We start from the raw sequence: 25,156 nt of genomic DNA, 5'->3' as shown, positions 1-25,156 counted from the left end.
AAGATGGTTTTGTCTAAATAATATGCACAACTGGTTCTTAGTCAATTTCTTGAACGGGTATCTCATTGTGGGAGTCTAACATCACTGAGAATCGTAAGTAGTTACATATGGTGCTTGGAAAGATACTCTGATTCTATTTTCAAGTCCTGTGGAAGGTAGCCCACATCTTATAATTGTTGTATCAGACATACCACTTCCCAGATAACAGAAATGAAAAATAGGGCATAGATTGTATTTCATAATTTCAGATTTCAGGCAAATATTTTTAATATCACTTTGTATAAAAAGTGAATGGACAACCAGAGAATACAAAGCTACAAAGAAAGCCACTTTTTCCTTTTTTTCCCCTAGCCTTCAGAATCACCTTTCTGAATGCTGAAAACCATCAGCTGAATTTCCTCCCATTCTGATGTGGAAATTAATTAAAACTGTAAAAGAGGCAAGTTAGTTTTTTTAAAAATCCCTAAACTCTTTTTTAAAAAAACCACCTAACCCTAGCTCCCATGATCTGGTTTCACCTACAATGCTGTCCTTAATCTTTTTTAAAAAGTGAGGTTCTTGGCACAAAAATGTTCCCCTTCCGATAAAATATATAAATACAACCTAGATTTTTAAACTCATTTTCTCATTTGGTATATATCGCTTCCATAGTATATTAAGCTAGTTCATTTAGTCCAGGATAACATTTTTTTAAGTTACTGGAAGCTGCATGTGGCATGAGATCAAAATAAGGAGAAACAAGAGCTATAGCATTTCAACCACTGCACATTAACATCACATAGCCCAGTTTTTAGATACCTGTTAACAAGTATAAGATGAACACCATCAAATACTATTGGTAATCTCACATATAAACCTAACCTTAGCTTGGACTGGGAAATCTTAGGTTCAAGTCCACCTTCAGGCATGCAAACTCCCTTGTTGACCTGAAGCCAAAACCTCACTCTTAAGCCCAACCTACTTCATGGGACTGGTGTGGAAAACCAGGAGGAGATAATTAATGATAATGCAATATAAATCATCTTGAAAAAGTGGGATATAAGTCAATGTTTGATAATTGATAATGTCAATTCCATTGATTTTCTATAATTAAACAAACAACAGCCTAATAGAATAATTCATTACATCCTAAGAAAAAAGAATAGGAATTATCAGTAGATAACTTGTGGCCTGAACACCGCCTTAGTTATTTTTGTAGCAATCCACCAATGCCAACATCTCAAACTCGAGACAGCCAATCAGCTGTGAAGCTTAGCACAGTTTAGTTGATAAGTATAGCATATAGCCATGATTGCGAATCTTTGGCACACATGCCACAGGCATGCACGGGCCAGCCAGCTGATGTTTGGCCTTCTGAAGACAGTGAAAAACAGGCCCAATGGGTCAACCAGTTCATTTCCGAACTTCCAGTTGGCCGTTGGGCCTGTTTTTCACCCTTCCAAGGCTCTGGAGGCTTTCCTGAAGCCTAGAGGGGTGAAAATGGCCTCCCCTGGTTCCCCGGAGGGCCGGGGGAGGCCGTTTTCGCCCTCCCCAGGTTTTAGGAAAGCTTCCAGACCCTGGAAAGAGCGAGAAATTCTACCCTCCCATGCGAGGGTCACTCGCGCATGTGCAGGTGGGTGGGCACGTGTGCATGATGGCATGCACACACACAGTTTTGGCACACCTTTTTTAAAAGGTTAGCCATCACTGGCATATACGGATAACCAGTACAGAGAGGTACATTTATGAATTTAGTCAAGACTAGCTAGACCCTAGTTAGGACAAGGAAAAGGACATGTAGGAACAGTCTATGCTCTGCATAATCGGCTTCATTTAAATTATATCCTTTTTGATGAAGACATACTTCCATCCAGTTGAAATACACTGGGAAAAGTCATTTCTATCATGTATCATCTGACAGAGAGAAGCATAATGAAATGTCAATGAACAGCGGAGGTGAGAAATGTAAGCCGCCCTATCCCCTGAGTTTAAAGAGAAAGTGAGTTTGCTTCCATTTAATGCATAGAGAAGGGCATATGGCAGGGAACGAATCTTAAGCAGTTACTACTTTTATGAAATATTGTAATCCTGCAAGTTAATAAAAAGCTCTCTATTCATACCAAACCAGCTCCTATAAATTCCTCACTGAAAATGTCAAGCCTGTGGGACTTGTATCATTTCCACAGCCATTTCAGCTAAAAATTAATACAGTTGCTGAAACGTCTGTTATAGTTGTGCAGACTGCTGTGTTCTTCTAGGAACCACACTTCAACAAGCTATCTATGCTTGAAAGAAGACCCAAAATTAGACTTATCAGCTGCACTTTGATTTACTGGAGATGTATTAAAAAGAAAGCATGGGTGGCTTCTCTTCCCTGCATGCTGCCTGACAGCTGATAAGAAAATACAGACAATTCCAAAAAGAGAATGAAGACCTGGAAAGCTTTGAAACACTACATATTAAGTCCTGTGAAGTCAATATTATGCTACGTGCTCAATTAATATTTGCAAGTGTGGCAAATTGTGATTTGTAGGCTGAAGTAAACTCTTTATCAATATGTATACATGCCTCAATTCCAAGGCCACCAAATGCAGTCATGATATACTTTTTTTTAAAAAACCTCACAATTTGCATGGTAAACATAATGTTATTCTTCCTTAGAAGTATACAGATTCAGATGTGTTCTTTGCAGGTACATAAATATGGATACATTCATATTTCCAACTGATGCTTTGAATCATAAAATTCTTTACTTGTGAAATCTGTCTGATACATGATGCTAACTCAATGGTGAATTCAAACTGAGTAGGTCAAATTATGTTCAGTTCCTAAGTAGCTTATACGGCTTCTGACAATACAGAAAATTGCTCAATTACCATCTCTGAAATAATGCCAACCTTAACACAAGATTATTGCAGCATTGCAAACTAATTTATAAAAGTCATTTATCCACAGACATTTTTATTTGTCTGTCTATACACATGGGACTTCAGGCAAGTTGTGGCCTGGAAGTAAAAAACAAACAAACAATCAAATTATAAAACAATTACTTAAAAAAGCTTCTTCCTGAATATTTTCAAACTTTTCTTTCCAAAAGGCTATTTAAAAGTTCCATTGAAATCAATGAAGGTCCAAATAAACATAACCGCAGTTACCCTATTCAGATGGTTTATTGATCATCTGAGGACTCCTATAGCATGCTCATGCCTGCCATATTTAAACTCTTTCCATTAAAAAGAACACTTTACAATTTTATCAATATGTTCTCACCACAATTTATTTGCAGTGAATTGTAGAAGTGATAAACCTGCAACTCACTGCAATATCTATCGCTAATAGAGCCCTTTCCATCTTTATTGGTTATTCTCATTAGTTGTTCCTTTAATTATTTTCATTATGGGTTTCATTTTGACTCCTATTTGAAGAAGTCAGAAGGGATATGTAAGCCATTTATCATATAATTAAATGCAATATGTTATTACCTGCCAGCACTAACAAACCAATAATTCGATATATACACATTCTGCAAGTCTTGGGAAATTGAGTTATATATCAATAGAAGTAAGTTTCATCCAACAATAAATAGCAATGATTTGCTATTTTAAGGATAGCCCTTATCAACACAAGTGTTACATTTATATCATCTGCCAATCCATAGTTTTCAAGGACCTTGCAATGTAATCTTCTATGTCACATATTAACTTATGGAACCTACAGGACCAGAAATGTTAATCATGAACATATTAACCTGCTTTATCATGGAAAAGTAAAAATATGGTTCTATTTATGGGTCATAGCAAAGTTCTATTCTTTATCATCTTTCTAATTAAAATCAAAGTAGTGTAAAAAAAAGTACCTTAGATCATGAGGCACTACTAAATTTTAAATACAACATCACAATGACACTCCTGATGAATTATCCAATGGCACAGTACTGTTTTGAAGAGCCAAGGTGGCGCAGTGGTTAAATGCAGCACTGCAGGCTACTGCTAGATCAGCAGTTCAGCGGTTCAAATCTCACCGGCTCAGGGTTGACTCAGCCTTCCATCCTTCCGAGGTGGGTAAAATGAGGACCCAGATTGTTGGGGGCAATATGCTGACTCTCTGTAAACCGCTTAGAGAGGGCTGAAAGCCCTATGAAGCGGTATATAAGTCTACTGCTATTGCTATTGAACAGTATGAGTCAATCTTCCAGATGTAATGTGACTTTAAGTTCCATCCATTGATGTCTGGTGTAATTCCAAATCACATCTGGATAGTATCAGGTTAAGACTAGGGTTATATTGAAAAATTCAGAGAATATTCTTTCATGGTAAAAAAAAACAAAACCCTAGTAAGTAAGCTAATAGACGTACAGGTTATCACATTTACTTTGTTTTAGGAATGTCAAAACAAAAAAAGAAATTGTTTTAATCTAGGATTAGAACAGTGTTTTCCAAACTTTTTCCTTCATTTTCCAAACTCTCTTATCAGAAAGTCTTATCAAATTTCCAATAAACTGATCGCAAGTTTATTGCTTCAGCATCATAACTTTGAATGCTCACTGAACAAATGGTCATTAACTCAAGGGCTCTACCTGTATTATAAAAACAATATCATTGAATGATCTGTATGTTTTTTCAGCAAATTACCAGTGGTAATTTCATCTATTTTCATCTTAAGAGTACTTTGGGAGACTTCCAAATATATTTTAGCATATGTGACAATCTTTAAGTCAATGTAAATATCTCTGTTATGATGAATAATAGATTTGTGTGTTGTTACCCAAAGAAAAACCAATTTTGGGTAATTTACCCAGATTTGAGATATACTGGATTAGAATAAACAGCCTCAACTATGTTAATTCAATGCTATGTACTAGTGTAATGATAGGGCTTTTTAATTCTATGTACTACATAATTCTGACAAAGTCCATGGATCTATTTTGCAATAATTAAAATTCAAAGTAATTAAAGCTGAATATTTAATAGATGTTGTAGATGACTCACATAATTACCTTTTCTGATCTTGCAAAAAAAAACAACAACACTGCAGTTGTAAAACTTCCTTAGTGGTGAAAAGCTCATTTTCGCAATGAAGGCATTTATGATGCTTAGTTAGCATTACAACAAAGATCTAACATCTTTTGGTCCACCATCTACTAGTCCGTGACCCGTCAAAAGCGCGGACGACAAAAGCGCGATCGACAAAATCGCGCCTTTGACGTCATCACAGCGCGACGAAAAAGATCGAAAAATTCAAATAAAAATTAATAAAAATTAAATTAAAGCAAGCCGATTCACATAAAGGTAAGGGTTAGGGTTAGGGTTAGGGTTAGGGTTAGGGTTAGGGTAAGGGTTAGGGTTAGCTTTAGAGCGTTAGCGTTAGCGTTAGGGTTAGGATAAGGGTTAGCGTTACGTTTTTCGTTACTTTAACGGTTAGGTTTAGGGTTAGGTTAAGAGTTAGGGTTAGGGTTAGGTTTAGGGTTAGGTTTGGGGGGGTTAGGGGAAGGTTTTAGCTTTATTTTTACATTTTTTCGATCTTTTTCGTCGCGCTGTGATGACGTCACAGCGCGCTTTTGTCGAGCGCGATTTTGTCCTACGCGCTTTTGTGGTGGAACCTACTAGTCGGTTGTATATGTAAGCGCATTTACCCATCATGTAACTCAACCTAATTTTCCAAGTTGGTACAAATGACTGGTCTGTGGTTCATCAGAATGCAATTTGTTAATTTATGGATATAATATTATGTCTAAAAGCACTTACTACTTCTTGACTGATCACTGACCATTAGCACAGACAAAATAGAGCGTCTTTCGTTAACAAATTATGAGCAACAAAATAATATTCCTGGCACCCTTTTGCACAGATTTAGCATTGCCATATCTAATGCCAGCATTACTTTGGCTGGCAAAGCAGGAGAAAGGCATGATACCCGGAATGTCAATTCACAAGAGATTAGCAAATGTCTATGCAGAGTCCCAATCATTCAGGTCATGGTTGTCCCAAAGATACTTTTCAAAAGGGACCGAAACTGGGTGCAGTATTCCAGGTGTGGCCTTACTAAGGCTTTATAAAGTGGTACTAATACTTCACATGTTAAATACCACTTAATGCTTCGCATATTAAGTACTGCTATTGCTATACCGCTTCCAATCACCTTTGGGACAAGAGACTGGCCAGTTCTGCACAACGAACACGTGGTAAACCTAGTTAACAAGGGGATAAGCTCCAACAGGCGGTCAGCCTGATGAGTGGTGGTGAGAGATCCCAAAGACATAAAGATGTAACAGACACGCTTTCTGGGTCTTGCTTGAAATATGTGAAGAAGCAAACAGAACGACAGAACAGAATAACAGTTTGAAGGGACCTTGTAGGTCATCTAGTCCAACCCACCCACCCATCCAAGCAGGAGTCCTTACACCATTCTTGGCAGATGGCAGTTCAGTCTCATCTTGGAAGCTTGCAGTGATGAAGCCCGCACTATTTCTGAAGACAAGCCGTTCCATTGTTTGCTAAGTGTCACACATACCCCTAGCCGTTTGCAAACGACCCAGCTTCCACCTCCTGCTCGAGAGCATTACCTGGGCTGCTTCAGCGTGACGAGCTGGTGCCGCCGGCCTGTTACCCTCGTGGTCCCGGCGGTACAAGCAGAGGTCTTGGCCGCGCTCTTACACTTTCTTCGGCACTTTCTTGCCAGCCCCTCAGCCTCCCCTCCCTTGACCCTTCTGCCCTTGCGAAGAGAGCCGTCGCCCGCTTTCCGCGCCGCATTCATCCTCATGTTTTTCTGCAGGGAGTTGGCAAAAGGCGAAAGCGCAACTCGGGCAGAACTACGCGACGTCCTGAACTTCGCCAGGCTGGCAGGCGTCGCAAGTACCATTTTGGAGGGCTTGCTCTTGCGCCAAGTTTGGTCCTCTTGGAAAAGAAGCAAGGCCGCTGCGGTGGCTATAGGCGAGTAATTGGGGGGGGGGGGGTTGTTGTTACTTCAGGGATAGGAAGTGTGGGGTTCTTCGAACTTTTGAAGCTGCGGTCCCTGCTAATTGGCCCTCCGTTTGCTCGGGGTCGTTTCCCATCACAAGCATTGATAGTTGCTTTTTTAAAATTTCTGTAACGGTCTTCATTCCCAGACAGTTATTTTCGCGCGCGCGCGAGTGAATGTCAATCATTTGAAAAGGGAGCGCTTAACGTCCGCCAACTCGAGTCAGTTCAAAGGGATTTTTTTTTCATACGGGATTCATTAAGACCGCTTTAAAAAAACAAAAAAACGAAAAGAAAATGAAAGAGCTTCCCGCTTGTGGTGAGAAATGAAATATGCTCGCACTTCTTTCCAGTGCCTTTTTTAAAAGCCAGGCTTGTTCAAATTATTCGTTGGAAGAGTAGCTGGCAATAATCAGCTAAAGTTCTTTGAAGTCAATACGACGTTTTCTTTTTTTTCTCGGCATCGTACAGAGGAGATTTTTTTTAAAAAAAAAAAAGACGTTAACCGCTTCTTCTTGGCTACAGCATATGTTGAAAATCAGGGTTTGCCATTTTTTGAATGTAGACTTCCTGTTAATCTGAAGTTGCAGCAATTTTCAAACTAAAGACGCCCAAAATATTTTTTTTTAAAAACTGGTTTGAACAGATGGCAATTGGAGGACAAAGAAAATATAGGCTTAATAATGGCCCATAGCTCACTATTCAAGCAGACTTCACTATTCTTTTCCTGCCTCTTGCATTGGCTTCCACTCCCACTTGTGAAATGCAGTATACACTCTCGAAAAGGAGGCTAGGAGGCAAACAATGATAGGAGGAGACTAGGGTTGTCCAATCTTAACAACTTTTCAGAGTAGTGTACCTCCCAGAATTCTGGGAGTTGAAATCCATAAATCTTAAAAGTTGCCAAGATTGGACACTCCTGCGGTAGCCCAACCTTGCTTATTTATTTAGGAGATGTGCATGGCCACCCATCTTACAGCTCACAACAATAAACTATACAACCATAAAACCTGAAGCCTCAGTCATCCACAGGCTCCCATCACTCTAGCCCAGGGCCTGGATAAAGAACCAGAGCTTGATAGCTTTTCAAAAAGCTAAAAGGATTTCATGGAACCAAGCTAGAGTATGGCTATCTTACTGGAGTGGATGAGATGGACAGATACTCTCAGGGACAAGCAATCCTGCAAATAACCTGCTCTGGAACCATGTCGGGCTTTCAAGTTGATAATCAGCACCTTGAACTGCATCTTTGCTCCATCTAGCTTCCCAATGTCTCTGTAAGTGAAAAGGTCTTCAAATTAGAAATGGGGCTAAATTAGTTAGAACCACACAGGCAGACCATTTCTTCTAAGTGTAGGTATCTATCCACAAAGATATGGTCGGAGAGGATATGCCTATCATGACATCATGATACCAATATTGTAAATTATCTATTTGCATCAGGCATCAGGACAGGAGTATGTAAGGGCAGGGTTTGCATCAGGATATTGCAAGGCATGTGTAATTATTTGAAATCAATCAAATTTCCCTAAGCTCCTATGTTTTCTGAAGGTTCCCTAGTAAAAATATATCTAAGATACTCAGTCATCAATCAAGTGAACCTCCTAACACAACCTGTCTGCTGAATTCATAGTCATTCTACCAATGACCTTTCCTTTCACCCCACCCCTAGGAAAACAAAAAGGAATGTGCTTTAGGTTTTTCTGTCCAAAGCTCACAAATACAGATTCTTAAGCCAATCCTGAATCACAAGTGGTAGCTGTGCAACTATGCAGTCTAGTTTGTAGAGATCACTTTAATGAGAAAGTTAATTGCAAAGTCAATTAAGCCAAATCTGCAAATCAACTTTTTTACCGTGGAGGAATTGTTGAAGTAACTCAGGGAATGCTTTTGTAAAAACTGCAAAAAATACAAAATCCTCACATGTGATTTGTGAATTTTTGACACAATTGCCCTTTACAATAACACCAAAGCTGACAGCCAAGTTGTGATATATAAAAAGTTCCACCACTGCAAGCATTAGCACTACATGGTGCTCAAGGATTAGAAATATTTTTCCACTCGTGATCTCTTGCAGTATGCTAGGATTCAAAGGAACCCCCAGATGAAAAAGATAGTTCTAGATTATATTAAAAATAATAATTAGAAAAAAGGAAAATATATAATTGGATATGCCAAAAAGGATATTGGTGGAGAAACAGCATCAGGAATGTTGAGAAACTCTGCCATACTTGTGTGACTAGCTATGTCCTATAAAGTTGGCTATCTGAACCAAAGGTGCCTTTTCAAGAGGCAACTGGTCTTTCTGGTTTTTCTTTGAAAATGTTTTGCTTCTCATCCAAGAAGCTTCTTCAATTCTGACTGAATGGTGGGGAATGTAAGGAATGGAATCCTTCCATTCCCCACCATCCAATCAGAGCTGAAAAACCTTGGATGGGAAGTGAAACATCTTCAAAGAAAAACCAGAAAGTTCAATTGCCTCTTGAAAAAGCACCTTTGGGGCAACCATGACCTGGATGACTGAGAATCTCCATAGGCATTTGGCTATCTCAAATTGGCCAATTACTGGGCAAGCATATTGCTAACTTTACTGACAATTAACAAAGATCCAGCTTGTCATGTTTCACTATTTTCAGGAAAAAGAAAAAGTGAGAGTTCTGCAAATATTCCAATGACATTTCAGAGTTATGCAAGTATGGAAATGAAGAAATATATATATATATACTGTTCCTTTAGGAATAAGATAACTGTTCTCTTTTGCTTTACCTGGTGGGAAGCAGGTCACCTGGAGAGAAAATGATTTAAAAAAATAGGAAGTTGTGTAGGTAACATTCACAGTATGAACAGAACTAAAAAAAACCAGCACAAATTGAGAAGAAAACACAGGAATAGGAATAGCGATAATAAAAGCTGGCTTGTGAAAAAAGCCAACTGTTACTCCCACAACAAAGCTTCAGCAATGTGATTGTGATAGATTATAGTGAAGTATTCTAGATTTTATACCACTTGAAGCTTTGGTAGAAGCACTGAGATTAAGGGAGGAATCCGCCTTTGTTATACTATAGGAAGTGGAAATATAAGATTGTTTAAATCATGCCCCGAGGATGAGACAAAAGCCAATGTCACGAGACCAAAGGGAAATGCTGGTGCTGAAGATACTATGGTGCTGCGCTAAACTGCAATAACTGCAACAATCTCTCATAAAATTTACTACTTTTGTTATGGAAATTTGTGTGTGTGCCCGTGTTTGTTTGTAAGATTTACATGGCTGCCCAGTCATTCACAGCAACTCTGACTGTTTAATCTAACCAAGACTGTTGGTTAGAATTAAACTATTAAAATACAATATGGTAGTTATAAGCATCATTCAGTATGTTGAATACCCTTATAAATTGAATGAATGAATGAAATATTTCAACCTCTTTTAGGATTCGTCTATTAATTTCAGTGATAAAACCAAGATTATATGAACTGAAAGGTTATATTTTAGATTTTGTAAGCACCATTTAAAATTTATCATTTTGTTCACTATTAATACTATCCAGGCAATTTGCAAAGTTCTGTTTCTGATTACATGGTGTGAAAATCTTCATTTTGCTCTGCAAATAAAAGAGTCATTGGTGTTCTTGAGCTTGATTGTTTGCTTTAATAACCTGTCATCCTTCTGGGGAAAACCAGATTGGAAACAAACCAGATGAGTTAATTCTACTTTATTGTAAAACTGTATTGACAGCATTTTGCATGTCTGAACATACATTTTTCCCTTGTATCCCTTACTGCATGAGAAACCAGGGGAGGTCTCTTCTAAGCCTCTTGCCCCTCCCACTATCGGCTATGGGCTATGCTGTCTGTTGTTTGACCATTCCCTTGACAGCGTATTTTTGCCCATTTTCCCAAGGTATTCCACCATACCATTACATTACCCAACTACATAACACCATCAGTGAATAGGTGTGGAGTTTGCTTTTTGGTTACATATGGTATGCCAGTTTTTGCAGGAATGCAGGCACTATATTTACAAATCATTCAAAAGAAACAATAAAAAGCTAAGAAGAAAATAAATAGACCAGAACCTGGCATGAAAGCCAGCCGGGTTACTTTGGGCCAGATTGTTGTGGGGAAATTAGGAGGAAAAAGGAGTATTACGTATGTTTGCCACCTTGGGTTATTTCTAAAATAAATAAAACATTTGCAAGCAAACATTATCAGAGAACATCAAGAATCCACAGCTCAACCCTGAACATATTCCCTTCTATTGGGGAAAAAAATCACCCATGCAAATTTTACAAAGGTCCCAGTAACATTCTGGAATTCAGGGGTGCACAGGAAGAAATTAATGAATCTGCAACTCATTAAAATAATCTTTTGTCCAATATTTTGTGGCTTGCAATCCGGGAAAAAACATTCTCCTCTTTTAATAAATCACAGATAGGTACTGTCTTCGGATTCTTGTGTGTTCCAAAACACTTCTGAATGAAATCCAAAGCTTTGTACAGCCTTAACATTCATGGCATGCCCGAGTTAAAGTTAAATTCTACTACTGTATTGGCATCAACAAAGCCAGCGGGAAGCCCAAAATAAGTATTAGGATGGCTATTTGGTTGCCAGGAAACTCTACACTAAGAGACTCCTTTAGAAAGGGAAAAACCAGCTGTAAAAAACAACTCAGAAGAGGAGTTGACAGTGAAGTTGTTGTTTTTTGTCTCTCTTCCCTGCTCCATTTGATAAAAGCTTAATAAATAAAGTCAATCACACAAACTGTTCATGCTGTTAGTAAACTGTAAAAATATAAGTGAAAAAAATGCATGGATTTTCACTATATCCTTGTTCATTTAGCCTCCTTCATTGACACCTTCCATTCTGTACTACACACCTTAGATATCATGGGCATGATTCTTGAGAAAATGTTAATAAGATCATTCATCTCATGGGTTTTAACACTGGTCTCTGCAATTCCCAAAGAGTCCTCTGGTTAAAAACTTAAAAAACATATTTTTTTTGTGGTGCCTAAATGAAAAAAATGTGTTGTCTGTATATTTTGAAGAGAAAAACAGATTTCCTGGGATATGGTTGCCAGATGAAAATTCTAAAAAAAGCAGAAGCAAGAAGCAAAAACGACTGAAGCTTCATGGAGCAATAATGTTCTCAAAAGCAGGAGGACTACTATATTTTCCTAGTGCCATGACACTCTAAAATAGAATAGTTTCAAAAAAGGTACATTTGCAAATATTTATGAGAAATGAACAGTGTCTGATTCTTGAATGAAACTATCAATGTGTTTGGATTTGGTTTTTTGTTTCAAAACCAAACAGTTTCATTGATCCAATCCAGCTAATTGTTTAGCAGATTTACTTTTTAAAGATAAGACTGATTTCACTTTCATATTATTCAGGAAACTTATAAAGGAGGTGGAACAATATTATGATTGCTAATGTCTGAATTCTGTCCATCTTGCCCATTATCCCCCGTTCAACTAAATAGAAAATTATAAGCTGTACACAGATGTCTCTCTGCATATGCACACTTGATACACTTCAAGAAATCTGATATGATAAGGCTTCCTACCTTCAGTCTACTTTATGTACATTCCTATCTTATATACTGTTTCTAAACAGTATATGTTTAGAAAATGTTTCTTTCATTTGCCTTATAGGAGTAATCTACTCTAAATGTTATCTTAATAAGCATTTTCTGTTCAAAGTGACTTACTCTTAAGTATGAATAAAATAGTATATTATCTTGTTTTGAATCAGTTATTAAGTGTTGAGATCAATTTCTTGACAGTCTCTTATTTCCTCTATATAGGAGATTTTAATAATAAGCTGGCCTTTGGTGTGTCTGGAAAAATAGAAAGTGAAGATGTTGAAGGAATATAGCTGTTATTGTTCTCTTTTGCATACAAATTATCCAAAGTCCCTTTCTGGATGCAACCTCACTGTTTTTTCTAATCTCCTGGAATCTCATCCTCGCAGAAAAATATATCCCTATCTCAAACATGTTTATTCCTCAGATTTATATCTTGCCTTTCATTCAGGAACTCACATAACTCCCTATTTTCCCTCAGAACAACCACTCTGTAAGAAAGTGCCATAATTATTAAGCAAATCACTGCAGTTCTTAAGTGAATCATGCGGTCATTAAGCAAATCCACCTCATTGACTCTGCTTGTTGTAAGATCTCTGGAAGGTCACAAATGGCACTCACATGATCCTGGAACACTGCAACAATTGAAAAGACATGCTAGTTGCCAAGTGCCTGCATGACCATGTGACCATGGAAGTGCTCCAAGGGCCCTAGTGCAAAGGTTGGCTGTAAGTCATTTTTTTCAGTGCCATTGTAACTTTGATTGTAAGTAGAAGATTACTTATATCAGCCTACCTGAAATCCTGTTGAACTTCTACATTTCTTGGCTAAATGTCGCTTCAGTCTGCCTTGGTTCAAATCATACCCATCTGAGCTAAAAGACCTCATATTTTTAGCTCGAACAGATGAGTATCTGGTTCTCCCAAAAAATCCCATCCGTCAATTATTTTGTGTATTTTGTTTACTTTGGAAAAAGGTGAAATAAGCTCCAGGTTTCATTTTAGCATAACAGCCTGATGTCTGAAAGTCTCTCTCACTGAGTATACTATAGAAAAATACAAAAATACAAATGAGATGACTAGAATCTTTTACACAAAGACTTATTGTCCCACTTCCTCAGAGCAACAATTTTACCCATAGCATCCCTGAGCCTTTATCCTGCTTCTGTGAAATTAATTTAGTTTCTTCTGCAGAAAATATTTAGTAGGTTAAGTGAACTATTCCTTTTAAGCAAAGCCTGCTACAATTTCATGGGATGAATCACAAAACCATTTTCATTCCCTGCCACTGTAATAAAAGGAGTACATTTTTTTTTTAAAAAGGACAATGGGGTTCTGGATTTTAATATAGAGGCTGTAATGCAGGTAACTTTCATCTGATTTGCACAGTAAGATTTTGTAACTAATTTCTTTTTGGTGAAAAGGCCTCCAACAACATCAAACCTGATTTCTTGCTGTTCCCATATTAATTGACAGCTTATATTATTAGAATTTACAGCAACAAAATATAATGTACCCTTCCTGAAAAACATCTATTTAAAAATGTTATTGAAAAGTTCAGTCAATATTCCATGGCCATGGAAGAACATAGCAAGCTAGCTCAATTTGCAAAAAAACAAAACAAAACAAAACAACCTAAGGGTTTATTTTTTAAAATGTTGATAATAAATTAATGGATAGAGGAAAAAATAAAATAAACAGAAGGATAATGAATTGTATGATTTACCTGTTTAATAAATAACTCAGAAAATTAAACCCATTTTTAGAAAAAATGATTTATTTTAATTTGTAGATGTTTTAAATCTGCTATTTGACAATTATCCTAGTATGTTTAATTTTGTGAGCCTCATTGATTAGTCATATAGCCTTATATCTCCTCTTATGCACAGGACAAAAAGACAAAGGATAAGAACCAAATTATCTGTTTTTCTGTTTGAGATTAAACTGGGATTTTATTATCATGCCATTAATTATTCCTGCGAATTGCTTTGTTGTCAATAATGAAAACTTTAAAACATTACATTAAAATTAGTCATCCATTATTTATAAATTGCTATGGTTTATCCAATATGTTTTCTCAGAAATTATTGTTTGCTTCTCCTTTTTTTAAAATATATTTGCCCTTGTTACTATTCAGAAACATTAAGTTAATGGTTGGATATTCTTTAAAAAAAACAATCTTAATGAATAACTTAAAAGAAAAGGCCACAAAGGAGAAGAAAATGCATTACTTGTTATTTTCAGGATGTTCCAATTATTAAATATAATGCCAGGTAGTGATTTTTGAGTGTCCATAATGTTCCACTAAGATTCTGAGCATTGTTTTGTGTTAGTCAATGTTAGTCAAACAATGTGGAAACCATCTGTAAATCTGTACTTTTACTTTTACTTTAATTTTCAATCTTATGGTTTTGGCCTATAAAAGCCAAAATATGGTGAGGTAATTGAATTGTGGGGGTGGGGGTGGGGCTGAGCTATTCAATCTTGTTTGTTTTCTGGGGAAGAAATGCAACATTTCTTTCTCTATAAATTATTATTATTTCAGGAGCATTTTCTGAGAACTCATAATCACCTGCCATGGGAACAATCCTAACATACTGCATAGAATACTTTTTGTCAAAGTGCAGCATTCAACCTGGACAGTGGTCCAAAACCAAAGGACTAATCTGCCTCGTTCACTTATCGAGTTCTATAAGCTGTGACTCCTGGGCCAGTTCCATAACTGGACTTTAGTTTCACTTGAATAAGCTCAATCCAATCATGCATCCCTTTTTCCTCTTATTTTATTTTGGTATGATTTTATGCATTGTAAAGTAACAGTTAACACGTGCTAATACCTTGCTACAACTTTTCTTCCATTGTGATGCTGAGGCTTTCTCTCTTATAGAAATGAGGATGCTAATCTTTAGCAGAGAAAGCTAATTTGTTCAGGTTTGCTCTGTCTCCCTTTGGCTTTCTATTTTATCCAATCAAGCCCACAAATTGACTTCATTTCCTTTAATTTCTTATAAAGGTGCTGTGTTGAGATTTTCACCATCCTATAATAATACTTTTATGTAAAGTAAACCTGTGGCTTACAAGAAGAAAAATTCTGCCCATTTGCCTTGACTTTATGTGCTTTAATTTTCGATCTTCTGGTTTTGGCCTCTGAAAGCCAAAATATGGTGAGGCCATTGAATGGGTGGGGGAGGGGAGACATTTATATATATTCCAAATTCTGGTGGTCTATTTGGATTTAATATATTTTAGTATTTTGAGGGACATAGTACCAATCCTAAAATGTGCTCATTTAAAACATAATAATTTCTTTCTGCTGGGAGGAGTTCCCAGAGGAGGTTAAGAAATTGTCCCCAAACTTGGGGGGGGGGATTATAGAAATATAGATCCCAAAGTGAGATTCTGGCTTGCAAAATTAAGCCCTCGAAAGCATTTTTGTGTAAGTGGCATCATAAGTTTAGAGGGTACTTAAAGAACTCATGATTTTCTATATTGAATGTGCTGAAAGTCCAAGTTAGAAAATGCTGATTTGTAAGCAGAAAGTCTCTAAAAGAAAAAATTAAACAGATGATACGTTTGGGGAAATTCATGGGGAGATTCTTAATATTTGAATATTCTTCATATTCTGGTAATGATGCCATCCATGCATTGTTCTCTTTTGAGCAGTGGACTTCAACAAGATAAAGATGCTATACTTGCAATATGGGCTCCACTCTTAATATCATTCTAACTCTGAATCAATGTTTTCATAAAGTTTGGAAAGTCATGGCTTTATGGAAATGCAATTGGAGAATGTTATATCTTTCCGCCTCTCTCTTTCCCATTCTTCTAATTAACAAGAGTTAATTTCTATTAATGGGGCTTGGAATGGGAAAGCGACAGTGAATACTATGATTTATTTATAACTCTCTTTAATATACTTTATCCATAGGAGAAACTTGTTATTGTAGAAATAATGTTACATTAGTGTGATTTCTATAATCAAAATATATTATAGGTTATATATGCAAAATAATTTCTTTGGGAGAAAATATTCATGCTGTAGAGTATTTATTTGTTCTATATACAGTCCAACACCAATATTTAAAAGAAGGTAGTATTACAACACATCAAATATAAAACAGCAGTATTAAATAAAAGATTCTGAAAAGCCTGGAGCTATTAATACTATAAGAGAGGGACTAGATGATGTTTGCAAGCCTTGGCTATTATTAAAAATGTAACCTCCTCATTGATAATAGCTGAAATTATATTGCTTAGAAGAAAAAATGATATTCTTGCTCAGAGGAACATTTCAGATTTCTAATAACTGGTATTATGAGTTCCATTTATTGTATAGACAACACTCTAGCAGTAAATGGGAAACAGAATCAAATCTATGTTGAACACCTATGCAAATGTGATTTTCATTAAGGGATTCTACTATGTCTAGCAGTTGTCACCCTTACAAATAACTCACTATTTCGGACAGTTGGTGAAGAGTCTCCTATGTGTAGTATGGAATATATTATTAAAATGTTTGGGAATGGAGCAGGGGAGCTGAAAGGGAGATGGGAAACTCTGATTGGTCTCAGATCTCCACTGAAGGTTAAGTATGGCTTTAGTAAGGATGATAGTAACTAATGTTAGAAAAGAAATACTGTAGTAAGTTAGATCATTTATTTGTCTGCTCAGGCAAGGTTTCAAATCTATCTAGTAATAAATATCTATTGATTCCCCAAATTTTCTTCAACCAATATCTGAGGTGTAGGAGCTTCAGATAGGTCAGGGGTAATCAACCTTTTTATTCCTACCGCCCACTTTTGTATCTCTGTTAGTAGTAAAATTTTCTAACCGCCCACCCGTTCCACAATAATGGTGATTTATAAAGTAGGGAAGTAACTTTACTTTATAAAATTTATAAAGCAGAGTTACAGCAAACCCCTACCGCCCACCATGAAAGCTGGAACACCCACTAGTGGGTGGCAGGGACCAGGTTAACTACCACTGAGATAGGTCATGAAAAAAGAAGCAACCTAATTCCAGGGAAATAATCATGCAGGAGTATACTTTTAAAAAAATGAATTGGATAGCTTCTAACTTGACACCTTTTAGTATTGATCTTAATAGTTTAGCCTTGAATAATTGATGGCAGGTAGTGTACAGTTGCTATCATATTGTTAATAATTGTAAAAGACTTGGGGGGGGGGGTTTCTAAGATTCACTGATGTGATAAGTAGATGATTAAAAGTGGATCTCTAGATACTTAATAGTCGTGACTTGTTCTATGAGTCTGCTATTGATCTTCAATCTAATTGGGACTTGAAATGCTTTCTGGAGAATATTAAGACTTTGTTTTAGAGTAATTGATCTCTCAATGTGTTCCCTGTGGCAATAGGAAAATAATGGTTTAGGGCCTCTGCAGTTATAGAAAAAAATAGTATCATCATTGGTATAAAGAAGGATGAAAACATGGTGATAGGCAAGAGATGGAGAGCAAAAATCTAGGTTAGCAAATACTTCAACTATATCATTAACATATAAATTAAACAATAATGTAGTTTTACATCTTTTAGGATTAGGGTTAGGATTTTGCCTTTGGGAAAATTACAGCATTTCTTGGCTAGATGACATAATAGTGTACATGGATTGAAGTCTGAAACTTGCATTTTCTAGGGCCAAGATGTTCTCAAAAAGAATCCAGTAAAAGAAGTATTTATACAATTATTTGTGTGTGTGTGTGTTTGTACATACACACACACATATACAAACATATATAAATATATATACTTACACAAATGCAACACACACACACATACATACACACACAGATACTGTATATGTGTGTATGTATATGTATGTATGCATGTACCCTGTGTGTGTGTGTGTGTATGTATATCTCCAATATTATATATTCTAATAAATTATATAAATAAAATTATAGCTAATTTGCTAATTATAGACAAATATCCTTATAGAATAGATATTAGCCTATTCTATATAGATCAATAAAATGATAGTTTGCAGGTTCAGATTTGTTCCCCTTTTTGATCATGGGAAGATTATGAATTAAGCCACTGTTTCAGAATCTGGAAATATTTATTTATAGCTCTGACAAGAGGACTTCTCTTCTCAGGTGGGATTGGATTTTAAAAATACTGATAAAACTGTGTCTGCCAGAAACACTGCTATTTTTCAATTGAGAAATTTGTTTTAAAAACATAGCTACTGTAGCAACTATGAGAATGATACAACTGCTACTTCTGTTACTCTTCTGAATATATCCCATCCTTCCCCCTAGCAACATGCCTCCTCTGTATTTTGTTTTTCTCAAAGAAAAAATCCCTGCAGATCTTCCTCTCTTGATCAACAACAGCAAAAACTTTTAGATTTTAATTTCACACCACAATTTGTGCAGCTATCTTCTTTGCCTCAAGAAAATAATATTGACTTTAAATTAAGAACTTACCCTAAGTCATTGCAATAAAGACCAGGGTACAAAATGTCTGATTGCCTCCCTCCTTCTCTTAGTCACAGATCTCATCAGCTCCTTTTGACCTCACACCTGCCAACACTCCCACTCCTACAGACAGGCTTCTTCTGTTCTTTCTTCTGAATAATTCTTTTCTCTGGGTTTATAGACCCTGTCCTGAAACCTTGAAGGATGAATCAATCAATCACAATATTTATAGATTATGTACAGTATAATAGCACAAACCTTTACAGTGTCAAGAGATCTGGGATATAGAGCCCATGTATTGCAATCTTATATCTTACTCCCTCATGGTTAGGCCTAGCCAGAAAGATGCTTTAATTTCTACTACATTGTTTGTATTATTTTTTTGTTTTTGTGACCAATTAACTGTCATTCTCCCTCTAAAAAATTACCAGTCACCTTCTCACAAATTTCCATTTCATATTACTGTTTCCCAAATTAACAGTAGCTGGGATCATTTATAATTCGACTTCTGTTCCTTAGGTTCAACATTTACATTTCCTAACTCTCTAGTCAAAATCTTGTCAGTGTTTGTAATGCTAGGATGGGACCAAACATCAAGACTCTTTTTCAGAATGATAACATCCCATACTGATGAGTGTCCACAAAAATCTAAAGATGCCAGATTTGATATAGGAGAATAAAGGTTGTGGCAATTAACAGCAAAATTTGCCCTAAATATCATTAATGGATCTATGGTTGATGACCCAGAGGAAAACCGAACCCTTTGGGTACATGGAGTCCTCAATTTTAGATTACATGTTAATATTTATTGACTTTGCCATTAATTATAAGCAATTCTGTGAGGTTTCCATCTATGGGTGACCACTTACCCCCAGTAGGATCATGCACTATTAAATTAGCAGAATGGAACAACCTTTACAAATTCCTGACTTTCTTGCCACTGATAATTAATTTCAATCAATGTGGTATAATAAGATGTCTGCAGCTATGGCACAATTATTTGAAGCGCCAGTAGTCAACCATCTGAAACAGTCCATAAGAGTGAGTAGCAATTCTTATGAAATAATTGCCTTCAAATTATTGCTTCTGCTTAAGAACATTTAAAACTCAACCTCCTTCTTCTCTTCATCCAAACCAATAATCTAAATTCTGGTTCAACAGAAAATGTGGTGCCATGAAGGAAATGGTAATATCTATTTATAGCAATGCCCAAATATAATGGTACTTCTTTCTGGGAAACCTTTTGGAGTAATAAGAAGCTTCTGAAGTAGAAAAAACAAAATTATGCATTAATGAATTGGGCTGAACACCAATAGACTATAACATGCAAAGATAACCACCTGTTCTGTCACCTCCTGTGAACTTCAGCAGTTTAGGTAACAATAATTTAATCTTTGCTAATTCTTGGGATGGACATATTCACTGTATATTTAACTCATCTAAAGGTGGGGATGCTTATATTTTGAGATCATATTACTCCTTTTCTTGAAGGGAAGAAGCGCAGAAGATATCCACATGGTGCTCAAGAAACAATTTACATCTAATACTAGTAAGACAAAGGAGATGGTGCTAGATTTCCGGAAGCACAGAGAGGAACCTGCCCCACTGTATATTGAGGGGGGCTGTATGGAGAGCATTTCCTCTTTTAAATTCTTGGGAGTGCTTATTAGTCAAGATCTCACCTGGAAAAACAACATGTCTCTGGTGATTGGAAAGGCCCAACAGAGACTTCATTTCCTTAGATTTCTGCGAAAAAATCAGGTGGAACAACAGCTGATAACCTCTTTCTATTGGTCCACCATAGAAAGTGTCCTCACGTATTGTATTAGAGTATGGTATGCTGGTTTAAGAGCTGCAGACAGGAAGGCACTACAGAGAGTAATCAATTCGGCACAAGAAACCATTGATTGCCCTCTGACACCACTGGACGACATTGCCAGATCTCGCTGCTTTAGCAGAGTAAGGAAGATACTCAGAGATGATTCACTCCCTGGTCAGTTTCTCTTTGCACTTCTACCATCAGGCAGAAGACATCAAAGTATAGCCAGCCAAACAAACAGATTTAAAGGTAGTTTCTATCCTTAAGCTGTGAACCTTTTAAATACAACCACAATCACTCCATTCACATGCTAGGTTTTTTTTCCTTTTTCTTTCTTTTTTCATTTCTGTTATAATTTTGCACCAGTGAGGTTAAAACCAATTTCGTTGTATTTAAGTACAATGACAATAAAGATTATACTTATAGTTATAATGGCGTCCAATGTCACATATAAAAGTTACAAGTTTTACCATGTGCGTAATTGTATCAGAGTATAAACTAAAAATAATTGCAAGCAATTTACATATTGTTGTCAATAAAACTTCATGGCAGTAGTAGAAACACTTAGAAAGATCTCAGTGTCTCTCTCTGTCTCTCTTTTATATGAACGTTTTTATATGTTAAATGAATAATACCTTTTATCAATTCCTCAATAAGCAGATTCCCCCAGCAAAGTAATTAAAGTAATTTAACATTTGAGAACTATTTACTCTATACCTGAGGCATGTTTCTATTAATTTAATACAAATAGAATGTAATTTGCTAGTGTACTTCTACATATGAGATTTAAAAACTACATTTTAGTAGTAGTAAATATAAATGTTTCGTTTTAGCTCTGAATTTTTTATTTGGTTGAATAACCAACAAATGTGGGAATTCCATAAAACATCAACAAATTGCTCATTAGGTTTTCCAAATATTTGTCAAAATAATGCTTAATTAATTATAATAAATTGTAAAGTTGCCACTGCTTTTATTTGTTTTATTTTGCCTCAGTGATCGTTGCTGTCCATTTGCAATATGTGCAGATTTTTTTTATTCTTGTTTAAATATTCACTTGTTCTTGCTGACTTCAAAGCATTCAAGCACTCATTTATGATACATTTAAAGAACAAAGGAAAACCTTTCAATCAAACTGAACTGTAGAGGACTAAATGCCTATAAAGGTGATATTAATGCTTTTTTTTTTAGGTGTCAGTATATGGTTAAAAAGGTACAACACCCAATATATCATGTATATGGCATATTGTCTATTGGTATCTCTGGAAGGGCTATTTTTAGGAAACTCCTTTTTAAGAACAGTAAAATAGTTGGAAAAGTAATATGAATCAACTTGTGGTCTTTTAGGATTTATTCCATTGCTTTGCCAGCATTTTGTACATTGTGCTACTCTTTGCCCTTCCCTTTCTATACATGAAAAAATATAAGCTTTTCCTCATCATTTAGATTGAAAGCACAGTCTTGAATCTTTTCGTGGAATTGGTGTGTTGAATTCGGCCTATTTATGTTCTTGAGAATTCTTAACTAAATTACAGAGCAAAAGGGAATATGTTGTAAAAGATCTCCCTCAAGAATTAAATTTGACTCCAATTCAATTCTTCAAACTCTTTTTACTCTTAACACGGTATAAGAGAATTCTTACTGAATATTTTTTTCACCTAACATTGAAACAGATAGAAGATTCTGTTCGTTTGATCTTCAGAATCTCTTCAAAAAGTCTATCCACTTCTTCAGAGTTAAGACTTGTAGCGTAAAACATAAAATTGCTTTGTCTCTCAGATCATTTTAGATATGCTTTACCTAGTCTTTGGAGATATTATCTACTAGCTCATTGTTAAACCTGAAGAGGTTCTCTTTCTGCAGCTGCGTTTGGATCCCACCATCTATTTTGTCAGACTCTCTGGTCCTTCATTTTTCATGTCTGGAAAATATACTTTCCTTTAGCCTTAGGGATTGGCAATCCTTTTCTCTTGAAGGTCACATTTCTCCAGAAATAATTATTGGGGATTGCATGGTGGTTAGAGCAGAAGCAAGCATAGATGGGTTAGGACTACAGCCAGAAGTGGACTGAAACTTCCATTTTCTTTTGATATTCTCTCTCCCTCCCTCTCTCCCCACCCTCGCACACACACACATGTATTCTTTGATACTTTCTTTCATTCCATATAGTTGGCTGCAAATCCCCCTTACCTATAATCTAAACTGAACTTTTTGCACAGTTTGAAATTAGGCTGAGGCTGTCGTTGCTTTAGTTAAAGGCCACAGCATAGCATTTTTGTATATTCCAGTATGGGCTTTTCTGCATATTTATTGGAAAAAAATTACCTAGTAAGATTAAACTAATTAAACTCATTATATTAAATAAAGCATCCCATATTTCAATCCTTTTGTAGTCCTATTTTATCTTACTATAATAGTAAAAAGAAAGAAAATAAAATGATGCTAAATGTATTTTACATTAATGAAAGCAGTCCTATCCTCAGGCACTGACAATACTGTTCAGCACTTGGTCTATCCTCTGTTTGCTTGAGATAACTTGGTTGAAATTTACCTCCGCATAGAGATCAATAACATTCATAGGAAGTAGAATGCATCCATACACATTTTATATACCATCTTACTCAGAAGAAAAGAGGAAAAATACCAGATGTGACATGACTTCAGATATTGGAAGTGGAAGGAGGAGGAAGATGGCATGCAGAATTCTTAATATGAAACTCTAAACAATATCAGTATAGAATACATTCACTGCTCTACCGAAGCATGAAAATACTGGTGGCTGTTTAGGCTTTCATTAACGATAGCTTAACACAGCAACACTGCTCTCTGCATTACAAAACAGCCAAATAAGCTTCTTTAAATAAGAAGGGACGACTAACAGTGGAACAAAATTTGACAATTCAGATGATATGTTATACCTTCTGGGTATATGATTGGTAAACTATCTTACTTTAGGATTATTTATCAAAAACAGACTAATACTACAAAGGTCTGCACCAAAGATAAGGAAAGCAATCAAATCCTTAGTAATTTTCTTCAAAAATATTTTTCATTGCCTTATGGCAGGTTGCAAAAACCATTGATGCCTTGCTTGTGTCAAACCCTGTGTGTTGACAGAAGGGAGCATTGGATTCTCATGATCCAACCTGCCAAATTCCAGCACACAAAAGTGTTTTGTGAACTTACTATTTTTTTATTCATAACAGATTCCATGATTCTCTTTCAACCATGCAACCTGTGCTTACACAGTCCTAGACTTAGGACTGTTTAGAATAGAATAGAATAGAATAGAATAGAATAGTATAGTATAGTATAGAATAGAATAGAATAACAAAGTTGGAAGGTATACTGGAGTCTTCTAGTCCAACGCCCTCCCTAGGCAGGAAATTCATTTTTAAAAGTTCAAAGTTATGACTTTATAACTTTGGAAAAAGTGACTTATGACCTCTACCTGCACAATCCCTGTAGTTGTGTGATAACAATTTAGGCACTTGGCAACCAACTCACATTTGCAGGCTTTTGATCTCAATTTGCAATTTTTTGGGCTGATTTCCGAAAAATGAACGACAAAAGCAACCATTGGTTTTTGTTCAATAACTGTGATTAACTTACTGACCACTGAAAAAAATTATCACAGAATTAGGTATAACTCAACTTGTTTATTGTTGACTCAATGATTTACAACAGAAATGTCAGCCTCAATTGTGGTCATAAATTGAGGACTAACTGTAGCCAAACAGATACAGTTCATTCACTCCCATTTGGTTTTGACATCAAAGTCAAGTTTGGCATGCAGTAAAATGAATGAGATCATGCTATTCCATTAATTGTTTTTACCATTCAGTGATTAGTTCTTTGCATATAAATATAAATGAAAGGCTTCTGCTTTTGTCAGTGTGTCTAATTTAAACTTCTAGCTGGGTTTGGTTGACCAAAGTTATTAATTACAGTTAGCTGGCAATCTATTGGACTAGAATAACACTGGTCTTCTTCTTTTGATCCTTTTCTCCTTCTGCATAGAATAGATATGATACCTCAAAATCTGGTCCTCCATTAAGCCATGTTACGTGGCACTGCTGAGAATTGTAGCTTAGAATTACCTGTGTTTCAGAGGTGATGGTTCTAAAAAAAGTACTCTGAAAATGCTCAGATGTCCACAAGTGGAATTTCCCTTGAAAAGTATCTGGAAGCTTCAATTGGTTCAAAATGTGGTGACTCCCATGGTTTTATTCAATACTAGGTTTCCTTATCTGTCACCAATCTTGTGGGAGCTGCATTCATTGCTGATTTGCTTCTGGGTCAAAGTCATTGTCCTGGTTTTCCTCCTTAAATCCCTACAGGGCTTGGTGCCATGTTATTTGAAGGGCCATTTTTGTCCGAGTTA

Source organism: Thamnophis sirtalis, unplaced genomic scaffold (genome assembly GCF_051295495.1).
Source record: "Thamnophis sirtalis isolate CommonGarterSnake01/CBP01778 unplaced genomic scaffold, rThaSir2_p1.2 scaffold_1, whole genome shotgun sequence".
NCBI classification, from domain to species: domain Eukaryota; kingdom Metazoa; phylum Chordata; class Lepidosauria; order Squamata; family Natricidae; genus Thamnophis; species Thamnophis sirtalis.
The sequence above is the reverse complement of the archived record's forward strand: the minus strand, read 5'-3'. Positions refer to the sequence as shown.